The sequence below is a fragment of the Nothoprocta perdicaria genome, unplaced genomic scaffold, assembly GCF_003342845.1.
Source record: "Nothoprocta perdicaria isolate Ctin4 unplaced genomic scaffold, notPer1 scaffold_136, whole genome shotgun sequence".
NCBI classification, from domain to species: domain Eukaryota; kingdom Metazoa; phylum Chordata; class Aves; order Tinamiformes; family Tinamidae; genus Nothoprocta; species Nothoprocta perdicaria.
Genome location: NW_020454494.1, coordinates 589,535 through 601,604, shown reverse-complemented (window position 1 = coordinate 601,604; position 12,070 = coordinate 589,535). Strand labels below are relative to the sequence as shown.

Here is a 12,070-nt window from a genome sequence, read left to right as displayed (position 1 = left end):
AYAGTGGATGATTAACCAGCATGTGAATTAATACTTATTATGGGAACGAAGTGTTACTTCTTCTGGAAAAYGAGCAGGTCACCAGCCAACCACCTTCATTAGAAATACAAGGGAATTACAGTCTACATTATGGGTTTACTCGTCATTAGCATTTGAGACCCTCTCTTAACACTTCCCATACAGGCCAAATCCCTACCATAACTTGAGCTACTATATGAAGATTTGGGAGTGCAATTTCCACGTATTTTTAACTACAAATTATTTCAGTCTATTTCTGTCAGCACTTGACTTCTTTTCACATGACCTTGATTTGGGAAAAAAACATGACCAGGGTTTTCAGAAACAACAGTCAAAAGAACATTTTGAAGTTGAAGGCTAGCATTATATTGTTCACAATAAAGAACTCTTAAAGTTCTGAATAAATCTAGCTATAAACTTATCCCTGAGGCATTTCATACAACTTTAAGCTTGGTTAGATGAACTGCAGTAAAACAGTGGTTGTTATTCAAGCAAAGAAGAAAAAAAGTCTGTAGATCTTGTGAAAAGAGATTGGACACCTTAGTTTTGGGTGCTTGTAAGGAAAGGACAAGAGATTCCAGAGGTGACAGTAAAATGGAATTAAGTTACAACAGAGAAGGTGCATTGGATTGCCTACTGTAGATACCTAACTCAGGTGGCATTAAATTAATACATATGTGATCCATAATATGTGATTTTGAAGCTCCTTTCATAACTTGTAAAAAGCAGCCCAGACAGTTGGTAGAAACTTGCCTCCACACATCTCTACAGAGCTCCTGTGCAATGAATGCACCCTCCTGACCTCTTAAATGAGGCAATACAAGTAGTGGGTATTGGGCTATATTTGATCTGGGGCATAATTCAGTGTAGCAGCAGTAAGTACCTTGGTACTTTGCATTTCCAACTGCTAAGTTCACATTTGAGTACATAAAAGCAGAAGTAATACTTCTTTACAGTTAGGAAGCAGTTGTAGGGCTTTCTGTTCTCCCTCTCTCTCCTTTTTTTTTTTTTTTTTTGGCAATAAAGGGAAAGCACTTGCCAAGAAAACGTACAGAGTCCCTCAGCTTCTCAGGTGAAATTTCTCTTGCCTCTGTTTGCAAGGGTACATGTGATGGAGCTATTCTCTGTCTGTACTAAGAAGCTGGGTTAATTACATAGAGAAGAAATGCATGAGCTATTATTGCCGAAGAAAGAAAATGAGTTAAGCAGTTGACTCCTAAAGATACTCCCCAGGAGTCAGGGATCCTTCATTCTGACCTTTCTATCCACTTCAGTGTATGCATTTATCTGACAACTTTAATACAAAATACATAATTTATCCTTCAAGTAAGTGCTAGAGTCCAAGACTGTTTCTTTAGCACTACCCAGAAAAAAATGTCACAAGGAAAGAAAATAATTGCTTTGGACAAGCCACCATCACAGAAAACAGGAATCTTCTTGTTAATTAGTCATAGATTGCCAAAAAGGATTTTAAAGCAGACAAATATAAACTTTGGAACATCTGGGAAAAATAAAAACAGTAACACATAGGTTGGAACTGCAGTATGGGAGATTCCCTTCTGGGAAGCAGGCATCTATGGAAAAACATAAGATCATTATAATCTGGCCCATTTTGTTGCATATTTATTAGTTAAATACAAAACATAATACTGGAAATCAGATCTCTCAGGGTTTTGCTATGAAGGCATTGGCAGTAGAAGGAAGGAATAGTGAAGGAATAGTACCTAAGTAAASAAAAGTCATTAGGTGACAACACTGAGAAAAAGCTTTCTGTTACAGTAAATTGCCAACATCACCTTTCTTTAGCAGGGGTCCTCCTAAAAAGCTGGAAGAAATAACATAGCATTACATGCTTTGAAGTTGCTGTCATTATTCATTTTGCTCCCTAGAGACACATGCTGGCAATTCCTCCTCGATGTTTGCAATAGAAATAACCCAAAGTTGGATGTCTACCTGGGCATGTGCAGATTGCAATAAGTTGGATTTCACACAAAACGTGTGTGATGTTAGCCAGGTGAAACTGGGGAAAAGCCTGCCCTTCCTTTTCCATCRGCCAAATTTTGGGATCACCACCTCAATTGCCTGACATAGAAAACTGCTTGGGCTTGAGTTGGCAGTTTAGGACTGTAGCTAAAAGCATTTGTTAAATGTGTAAAAAGGGGAAGTGGGGAAGAAGGTGTTAAGTACACGTAAGGAATGACTTTGCTTCTATACACAGCATTTGTGAAATGTCTACATGAATATTCTCTCTAGTTCTCAYAGCTTTGTACATAACAGACCTAATGAGATTCAGAGCCAGAGATTCAACCAGAAAACCAACCTTAAAAGTCTTACAGAGTACAACATATCCAAATTATCAAAATAAAACTTGTAAAGTGACTCAAYTGCTATCTGTAAGTGCTGAGTAGTAGTAAGGATGCTTTAATAGTGATAGTCTAAAGATCTGAACGATGCAAGATTTTCAGGTGAAGGCAGTAACTTCATTAGGTCAGGTGATGTGGCTCAAAAAAAGTGCACAAGCTTCTGGGCAAACAGCTTTCCAACAGGTCAATGAAAACCAATCTTTCCTAGAGACTTATTCAGAAAATGCATCTGAAAAGTGTTCACTTTTCAGTCTTACTGACAAAAGCAATGCAAAAGGAAGACTGGAAGCTGAAGTTAGACAAATTCAATCTTTCCACAACATTGCAATTTCCTAGCACTGAGGGTAATTAAATATTGGAATGGCTTACCAGGGGAGCCGGTGGACTCGCCATCGCTGGGAGCTTTAGGACGAGATTAGATATCATTGTAAAAGAGGTGCTTTAATCCAGCTTCTGGAAGTTCTCAACATGCCCATAACACTTGCAGCTCTGCATTAAGACAATGACTATAATCAAATCTCATACTTTAAGGTTTCAGCTGGTTAACTGCAAGGGTTATAAAGAATTTATTTCCATCCTGACATACAATCAGCTGGTTATTTTGTTATGGTGTATATAATACTAGTCCATCTCTGAGGTATCAGAGATCTAAAGAAGAGACCCAGGGGCAGCTGACCTAGTGGCCAAGGGTGATATGATGGGGCAAGCACCTTTTCTCATCAATTTTTGTAGTCTTACCTAAGTGTGAGCTCATTTTGTTTGGACCTACGACCACCTGGATGTGGACCACCTGTGATCTGAGAGCTATGTGACCAGATCAGTGCAGTACTGAGTTTGATCTGTGTACTCAGCTAAGAGGCCTGGCATCAGCTCCAGCTCAGCACTGCACTCACACAGTTAGGTGGCTTTGCAAGGGAGCTGCTTCAGGCTTTGCCAGAGTCTCACACAGAGCCAGAGCATTGACAGAGGGTCAGAATAAAATCCACTGGATCGCCTCACTTTTGGAAGGTGATGATAATGAATCTTGATGGGTTGGYGCAAACAGAGTATTAATTGTAAAATTTGATAATCAGAAATCTTGATTAAACTTGTTCTGTGTTTGTTTGTTTTATGTTTGTATGAGATCCAAATCATTTGTTAATATGCTAAGGTCATCTGGACATATATAATCTAATTAACTCATTGCTATTGAAGAGGCAGAATAACACCTTGATCTCTTCTGCTGCCTGCTGAAATTTAACATGCTTTAGTTTAACTGGAACTATCATTTTTGCACAGAGGTTTCAGAATGGATTTAGCAGTCTATGATTTCTGTGTACCCCTTTTGGCCATCAATATAGTTACAGTTGTAATGATTCAATCTGCACTATTTTAGCAAGATGCTGTCATAACTTAATTATTAAATGTATGTAAAGCTAGACACAAGACATAGTGCTGACAGGACATTAAGTAAGAGGATATTACTGCTGTATGAGAAAACGGTATGTCTCAACTCTGCTAAATAAAGGAGTAAGGGAGACATGGTTCCTCTAGTGATTTCGATGAGGTGCAGAATAGCATGTCCAGTTCTGCGAGTCTCCAAATTGAAATCTATTTAAGCCAAATCCATATTTCCAAGCTGCTTCTTAGCAGCTACACATGCTCTTCTCCTTCATCGCTTTGATAGTGAATTAGATTCAGAGACATCTCTCTCTGTACTAACCAATGGGACATCCAATTAAGCTGACTTAGACTTGGAATATATTTGGACTATTCAGGACATTTTACATGTTGAATAATGACAGTTGCTCTTTTCTATAATTCTGTATGATACATTTTAGTCCCGAGGCTCTGTTTTCCATATCACTTGGGATCATTACACTAAGACTCCTATACCTCAAAATAAGATTGAGGTATATCATGATAAGAATACCTGCTACCACAAAAGTAGGCTTAATATTAAAAAAAGGAAAAAAAGATCAAAGTTACATTGATGCTGCTTCTCAGTTGCCTAGTATATAGTTGCCATGTATATATTTGACAGCAGAGAATTTTACGCTGATCATAAAGACCATATGTACAAGATGGTCATCTAAAGCAATATGTTATTCCATGAGCATTCTTACTCAACCCAGACTACTCAGAGCAAGAGTCTCCTGCCCTGGGATGAAAATGGTAAAACCTGCTCTTATAGAGTGCTGACTTCTCAGCAAGGCCCCTCTTGGTGTGTTGCTCTGAGAAAGGCTCTGAGAGCACTGCAGGCAAATTTCACAATACTGAACTTTTAGTCTGTTTTTAAGCCCTTTGTTTTACTGAGATTCTTACAGTATATCAATGCCCACCAATATCCAATGCACTAACATTTGGGAAACCTCAAATAAATCTACCCTCTAAGAACTTTTAAAGAAGACTGTTTTAAAGTACAATTGAAAGATGACTATTGTATTAAAGGATTATTATTATTTTATATTTAAGTCCAACACTGTTGTAATATGGATAAAAGTGGTCACAAATTTTGGTTAAATCTCTTTAAATCTTAGGGATGCTTAAACTATGTTTCATTTTTCACAACTCAGTATTTCATTTAAAATATTATTCAAAAGACAATTTTGAGTATGAGAAAGCATCTGGATGTTTGTGGATCAGAAGAGATTCACCTTATTACACAGAGTGCTCATTTATAATCCTATCGTGCCAAAATTTTGATTACAAAAACACAGGAGTTCATGTAATGACTAAGCATCATATTTATCTGCTGAAAAATTCCCAACTCAAAGATATTTGAATTTATTAAAGAATTACAATGGTAAGAACATTAAGTTCTTAATTAATCAACAAGGGGACTGTTTATAATGTTAAATTTGATGCGGCATAAGAGAGAGATGTATATAGTACAATTAAGAGAACATCATTATCTTCTCATTCTTTCCTGATTCTATATTGAAAAATATTCCCTTACTGTTCAAAACCTATTTGCTATATATTTCTAGTAAGTGAATCTTAGAAAATCACATACCAGTTTGAATTAATCTGAAATAGTTTCTATAGGATTTGATATTTGAATGGAGGCTTTTACCTGCTTGGTTTTTTTTAATATTAAAGATGCTAAAGTAATGCACAGTTTTGACAGGTCATGAAGTGTTGCGATAACCACAGTAATTAAATTTTAACCCAAAAAAGTAAATTCAAGAAACTCAGCATTACAGACACAAATAGCACAATATAACCCAACTGCCACTTTACCTGGAAATGTCTGTCCTGCTAGAGAATACAAACATGAAATTAAAACAATGAAATAAATAAATTATAATATTAATTTCATTTTAAAATGAAATTAATTTTCATTTTAAAAATGAAAATGAAAACTGGCACCAAAAATCTCATTATCATTATTGAGTTTGTATCAAATTTGTCAAGAGCAAAAATTGCATCCTCAGCATTACATTATGGAACTCTTCATAGTCTTATCAAAATGCAAAATAGGATTTGAAGCTGGAAGTCTTGAACATTACTAGAAGCTATTTTACTAGTATAGATTTAAAACAGACACACAACAGTTAAATTGAGATTTTACAATAATCTTCTGCCAAAACCCTGCTTTCAAAAGTTCATTTCTTTAATATAACAACATTTGTTCAGATATTCTATGTATGAACAATAAATAGGAATTTGCAGAATTTGCTTTTTAAATTATGACATTTTAAAAAGAAGATTTTCTTCTTGATTTAACACATAATGGACCTCATTCAATCTTCACAGTATTTGTTCTTCAGAATTTCTTCGTAAGTCAATTGTTTCAAAACTGCACTTTAAGAAAGCTGAAGTATCTCTGCAGACCCTGAGAAGCCCAAGAGGGATCTTCTCTGGTGCTTGGGCTCTCAGATAGCAGCAGCAGTGCTGGTGGCCCTTATGGCACCAGGCTTGCACTGGGACCAAAGCACAATTTCTGCTTTGGAAAATCCAGGTTTTTCGCAGACAGTGACACGCTCTCGGAGATTTGCTTTGAAATCAGCAGCCTCGTCTRAAACTGCTATTTAACTGCAATAAATATGGGCACAACTGCAGCTGGTGTTGAGCGTGATGTACTGGATTACTGATGGGAAGAGCTCATTCCCAGATACATAGATCAAAAAGAAAACCCAGCTTCTTCACGTAGTCTACTGACATGTAGGCCTCTTAGTGACAAGGCTACAGCAGAAATTGAGCCCTGATGGGCTCTGAAAGCAATTTAAGCAATTAGTTAAAAAATTTTTGTACCATTTTTAAACTGYTCCATCTTAAAAAAGATTTTCTTTTGTGATTGCAGTGAACTGCAAATATAACATTCCCTGTTATTTGCTGATGTCACAGAAATCTTGAACTTCCTCTAACACCGTTATTGAGTCTAAAAATTAATCATGGTGGGAAAATATTTACCACTGAATCCCTTGATATACAACTTCTCCTACTGGAAGGCAGGAGGAACGTGTGCTTGGCTTTAATAATTCATAACTGTTCAAATGAAATAAATTTCCTGAGCACTGAGAATATGCTCTGTGTTGTAAGTGAACAGGAGGGAAAAGACAGTGCAAAATGTGATGAATTTCCTAGAGAGAACTGCTTTCCAAAATCCAAGGCAGTGAACATAATGCATCACCTAACATCTCAAATGTGTAGTCTCATGCTCTGTCCTACCAAGCTTTGGCATGAGCTACAAGCAGGATGAAAATGAATTTCAGCACCTTTCACCAAAAGACTCCTGAGAACCCCAAAACCACCACTGAGCACAGATATCTCTTGAAGTAAGCACTGTCTTTCTGTGGTAGGACTTAAAGAAAGCGTTAAAATGCAAGAAGAAAGAGAAAAAATAGCTCTTCTTAGAGCAGTAGCACAATACCTAGTCACGCACTGGGACAACCACATTTAAAAAGCACACAAACAGGCATACAAAAGTAGACAGTTATTTCTGAAAAGCGCGTACACACTCTGTGTCTTGCAGCAGCAGGCACTGCAGAACTCCTGAAGCTAATGCAGATAATGTAATGTGAATTAATTTGGTGCTTGCCTCAACATAAAAAAATACTAATACATAATACTACATTGTTAAACTAATTATGTAAATTGTGGATATGTTCATTTCTTTGCAAGTAGCTCTGTATTAGGTGAAAACAAGGTAGTTTGTCACCCTAGCATGTCTCCCATCTGAACTGTGAAATAAAATCAGGCCTATGTTTCCAGCTGAAACCGGAAGAGTTCCTGGTATAGTCAACCAACAAATCACGATCCACATGCTCCAATTCCATCAATACCTTTTCACAAAGAATGATATGCACTGACAGCATATAGGCGAGTAATGTAAAGTTTCCCATATAAAGATAAATACAGTCTCCACCATTTCCTTGCTAGACTTCAATGTGTACAATTATTGCAGCTRCAATGGAGAGAAACCTTTGCTGTGACTGAAACAACTGGGATACTCAGCCTCTGCCGTAAGTTTTCCTCTATTCTTCTATGGATTCAAAGAGCAACAGAAAAATCAACATTTCCTGTTATCATTCAGAAGACTTTGCACTTTCTTGGGCTGATTTTCAATTAAATAAATCTGGTCAGCTGGAATCCAATTTCCCTACATTCCAGTTATCTAATGAACTGCTCTGATTAGACTCCATTCCTTTTCATTTTCATACATAAAATTTTCTGAGCAAAGAGCAGGAGTCTGAGATGAAAGTGGAGTACATACCAGTGAATCATTCCATCCCCTTATTAAGGCAAAATAACTACCATGTSCACAGTAGAAATTATCAATGAATTATATGCATGCAGTGCATACCTGAATCATACTCATTGATTTAAATAGAAAAAAAAAAGAGGAAAAAAAAGCACCAATGATTTGAAGATAACTTCTAGTTATATTATATAGTATGATTTTTAAAAAGGGAAGGAGGATGTATTTCTCAGCAGGCAGTATCTTTGGTACGCCACAATCGTTTCATTAGCTCCATGCAAAACAGATGTTGGAGACAGGAAAGGCTTTTCATGCCAATAAGCTAATTGTTTTTTTCTTAGCACTGATTTGGCTAGCCCTACAAATGTGAAGTCCTGTCTGTGTCTTGCCTCCAGGCCCGGTTCCACTTCAAAAATAGTCCATACTGCACAATCCACTCTTGGAGCTGTGTCTTCCACCCGCACGGTACATCCACTGCTGAGCTCACAGCAAAACAGCACTGCAGCCTAGCTGGCCTGCCCTGGCAGAGGCCCAGCACCAGCTAAGGGCAAGGGACAGTTTTGGAGGTACACCAGAAAAAATGTATGTAAGGCACAGAGCACATGTAGCATTAACGTGTAACATTAAGAGCTCTCCCTGGGAATGTCAGTGAGATGATGAAATACCAGACCATCTCTGGCAACAGATACTTGCTTAGAAAGGTTAGAAGAAGCTAAATGAATGCTAAACGATGCTCCTCTGAGGATACATGATTCCTGCCTGTGTCTACGTGCTTAAGAAATGCTGTAAGCAGGAAATGAATGTCTCTGATTTACTAAATATTCACAGCCAGATGCAGCCTGTTTTCACTAAAAGCCCATTGCTGGGCAGCAGAATTCAGAAGCCACTGTGCATGTGCCAAACACATGGACTATGAGCTCTGCGAGGCTTATTATTCCTTTAGACCAGGAGAGAGCAGTGAGATTTGTCTCCTTGTAAAACTGGGGAGGTGAAGGGAGGGAAGTAAAAAGCCTGCTTGCGAAGAAGATAGTAAAGAGAGTCGACAGCTTCAGTGCCTAAAGATTTCACATGGCTTGTGCTAACCAAAAGGTACTACTGTTGCTTTGTCAGTTAATACAGGGAAGAGTATCAGCATATGATTCCTACTATTGGATTTGGCAGTGCCCAGATTTCAGGTTTAACTATCCAAAACTGAACCCAGAGGGTAAACTAGCAGCAGCTAAATATATGTCTGCATTAACCTCCAGAGGGGRGAACTTTCAGCTGCAGAAATGACGTACATTACTCACCAAATAACTGGTTTTGCTGTAGAGACAATTCTTACACAGCCCTTTTGCCTAGACTTGGATCTGCACTACTTATCCAGCCACTGTTCCCCAGCCTACCACAATAAAACTGTTTTTTTTTTTTCCCCAGGCTTCTGCTTATTTTCATTACTATATTATTGCATTCATTTGCTACTATTACTGTTAACAGGAACAATTACGATGCTAATGCGAATAAACATTTTTTTTCCTATCTATGAGTTGCCATGAAAGGAAAAAACAAAGAAGAACCATTTTGAAGTCTGTAATATTAGACATGCTGAGTGCAGTTACCATTCTACAAATCCACTGATCACTTCTGCTAATTGTTGGAACTGATTTTTTTTTTTTTTTTGCTCTTGGAGATAATTCAAAGAAGAAATACCTGAACAGATACTTTTGAAGACTTAATAATATGGCATTGCAAACCCTACTTATTTCTCTGATTTAACGTGATACTATCRATGTAATGATGCCATCATATTAAGGCAAGTAGACCACATCTGCAGTAGTAACAAGGATTTAATTCTGCCTGCGTACTTTTCAGTGGCATCGTTAAACATGGGATTCAAACTTAACTTTCTTCAATAGGAATATCCATATCTGAGCATGATATCTGAGCTTACATTAGCTCCAATGAAGATACAACTGAAGTTGTCGATTCATTTCACCCAAAAGTAGGAATCAAACTTTAATCAGTTGAATAACTGTTCATTGACTAGATCTCTAATGCCTGACATGGTAGTTTAGACAGCTACCTACATAAACTATATTGTAGGTATTTAAATTTGGGATTGAATCTCACCATGAGAATATCATTAAGGAAACCAATCTACTGAGGCAAGAAAAATATGGGAATGATTCATTGTTGTTTTGCTGTTGGTAATTCTGATGCCCTCGTATTTCTGAAATAGTTAAAATAAGTTCTAGACAGAAATAAACTTTTCCCAGTGAACTTCCTATGCAGAAACTCACTGATTGTCTATTAAGCAAAAGTATAAAGAAAGAAAATATATTTCCAGATTTATGAAGAGTAACTTACTAAGACAGACAGCACTGTTAATATATAATGAGCTTCTTTTCGCATTCCTCTTATAAATTAATAAATTGTCCTTAGTTTCCTTAGAATAATTTCATTTCTGTGTTCCTGAAGCTACATTTATTAGGCCAAAAAAAAAAAAAAAAAAAAAAAAAAAAAAAAGTCATGATACTTTACAAGACATAGAAATCTAAAAATTATAAAGCCCACAGTTTCCTTATATTTTGAAAGCCATCATCAATCCATTTTCTCCTTCTGCTGGTCTCACGCAAGCTGTCTGCTCATGCTTCCAAGGATAATCATGGCCTCAGGACTAGTTTTTCTAAGCTCAGTTCAAGGTTTTTAAATAACATCTTAAAATACACTGGATATCCTACAGCTGTGTGCAGYCATCTCAAGGTCAGAACATTAATGCTCTCCGAAGTAGCTCTCATCAGGAAACTCAAAATACATTACAAGAGAAATCCCAGCCTGGGTTTCCTGCAGTGATCTATGCTGCGTGGATAGTGGTAGCAGCATCCACAGAAAGTCTTTATTTAGGCAGCATTCACTAGCCCTCTGATAGTGGTGATGGAGCTTGCATATCATTAGTGGTAGGTGTGCTGTAATTTGGGACCCCCTGCAGTTCACCACAGTCTTCTTGCCTGGCATTGTGAGGATTTCCCTGAGGTCTGCAATAGGCGCATGGTCCTCACCACAGACACAACAATCCTGGTGCTTCTAGGAAGAATCTCTGGGCACACTACAACTGGGAGCACTACAGCTCCCAGATCCCACATGTACATGTGTAAAACACATGGACTCACAAATAGGTGTATACACAAATGTACGCATCCATGGAAGCCATTCACAGAACCATCAGTACAAATATACCTCATGCTTCCCCAGTTATTCCCACTTGTGCAGCTGTTCAGTAGTGAAGGACATGAAAGAACTCATTTCTTAGTGTTTCAATTTCTAAGCATGTCTACAAACATCATTAAGATCAGGAACAGTTAAATGGATGTCTGGCTGATCATTTAACAAAGCATACTGTAACACTCTCAACCCATTCTCTAGAAGGGCTTAATTCTGATGCACTTAGGAACAATCTCATACATTTTTAAGTTTGTTCTAGTCCTGCACATTGAGCCAGGTTAGTATAGCGCACTTATCAGCTAACCTGAACTTTACATTTTGGGTCAAAGTAGTTTGGGCTTGCTTGCTCAAAGGGCAAGTATAACATCTCCATTTAATTTATCTGAAAACGAGCATGCAGACATATCCCACAGTACAGTTTCAAGGTTAAGGACTCAGACAATATAGCTAGCCATGAGTTATTTATGTTTTTTTAACCTCTGAAAAATTGTAATTGGCAGGTGAAGATTCAGTATCTTAAAGCACATAGCTTGTAAAGTTCACACTCTATTTCAATGTTATATATGCATTCAGTCACACTCCACTCCCACATGAAGTTTAAAAAATATATACGTATTTTGCATTACACAGAATCACAGGCATTATGTGAGTCAGTAGAAGCACTAGAATAAGGCACATCATGATATGTTCATATCTCATGACTCTCAAAAATATCAAGTTATCAATTTTTCTTCACCAGAAAGCAACAGAGTAAAAATATGCTAACAATCGAGTAAAAACATTCTAAATACACTAAACTAATAAA

At 37.3% G+C, this 12,070-nt stretch overlaps 1 protein-coding gene across 1 annotated transcript in view; it reads right to left on the bottom strand.

The window, feature by feature from the left end:
* DLGAP2 (DLG associated protein 2) overlaps positions 1-2,796 on the bottom strand; it is a 153,936-nt gene extending 151,140 nt beyond the window's left edge. The window contains exon 1 of the mRNA XM_026033892.1: positions 2,751-2,796. The gene's annotated coding sequence lies outside the window, so the exon portion shown is untranslated. The remainder of the gene's footprint in view (positions 1-2,750) is intronic.
* Positions 2,797-12,070: the final 9,274 nt, after the last annotated feature.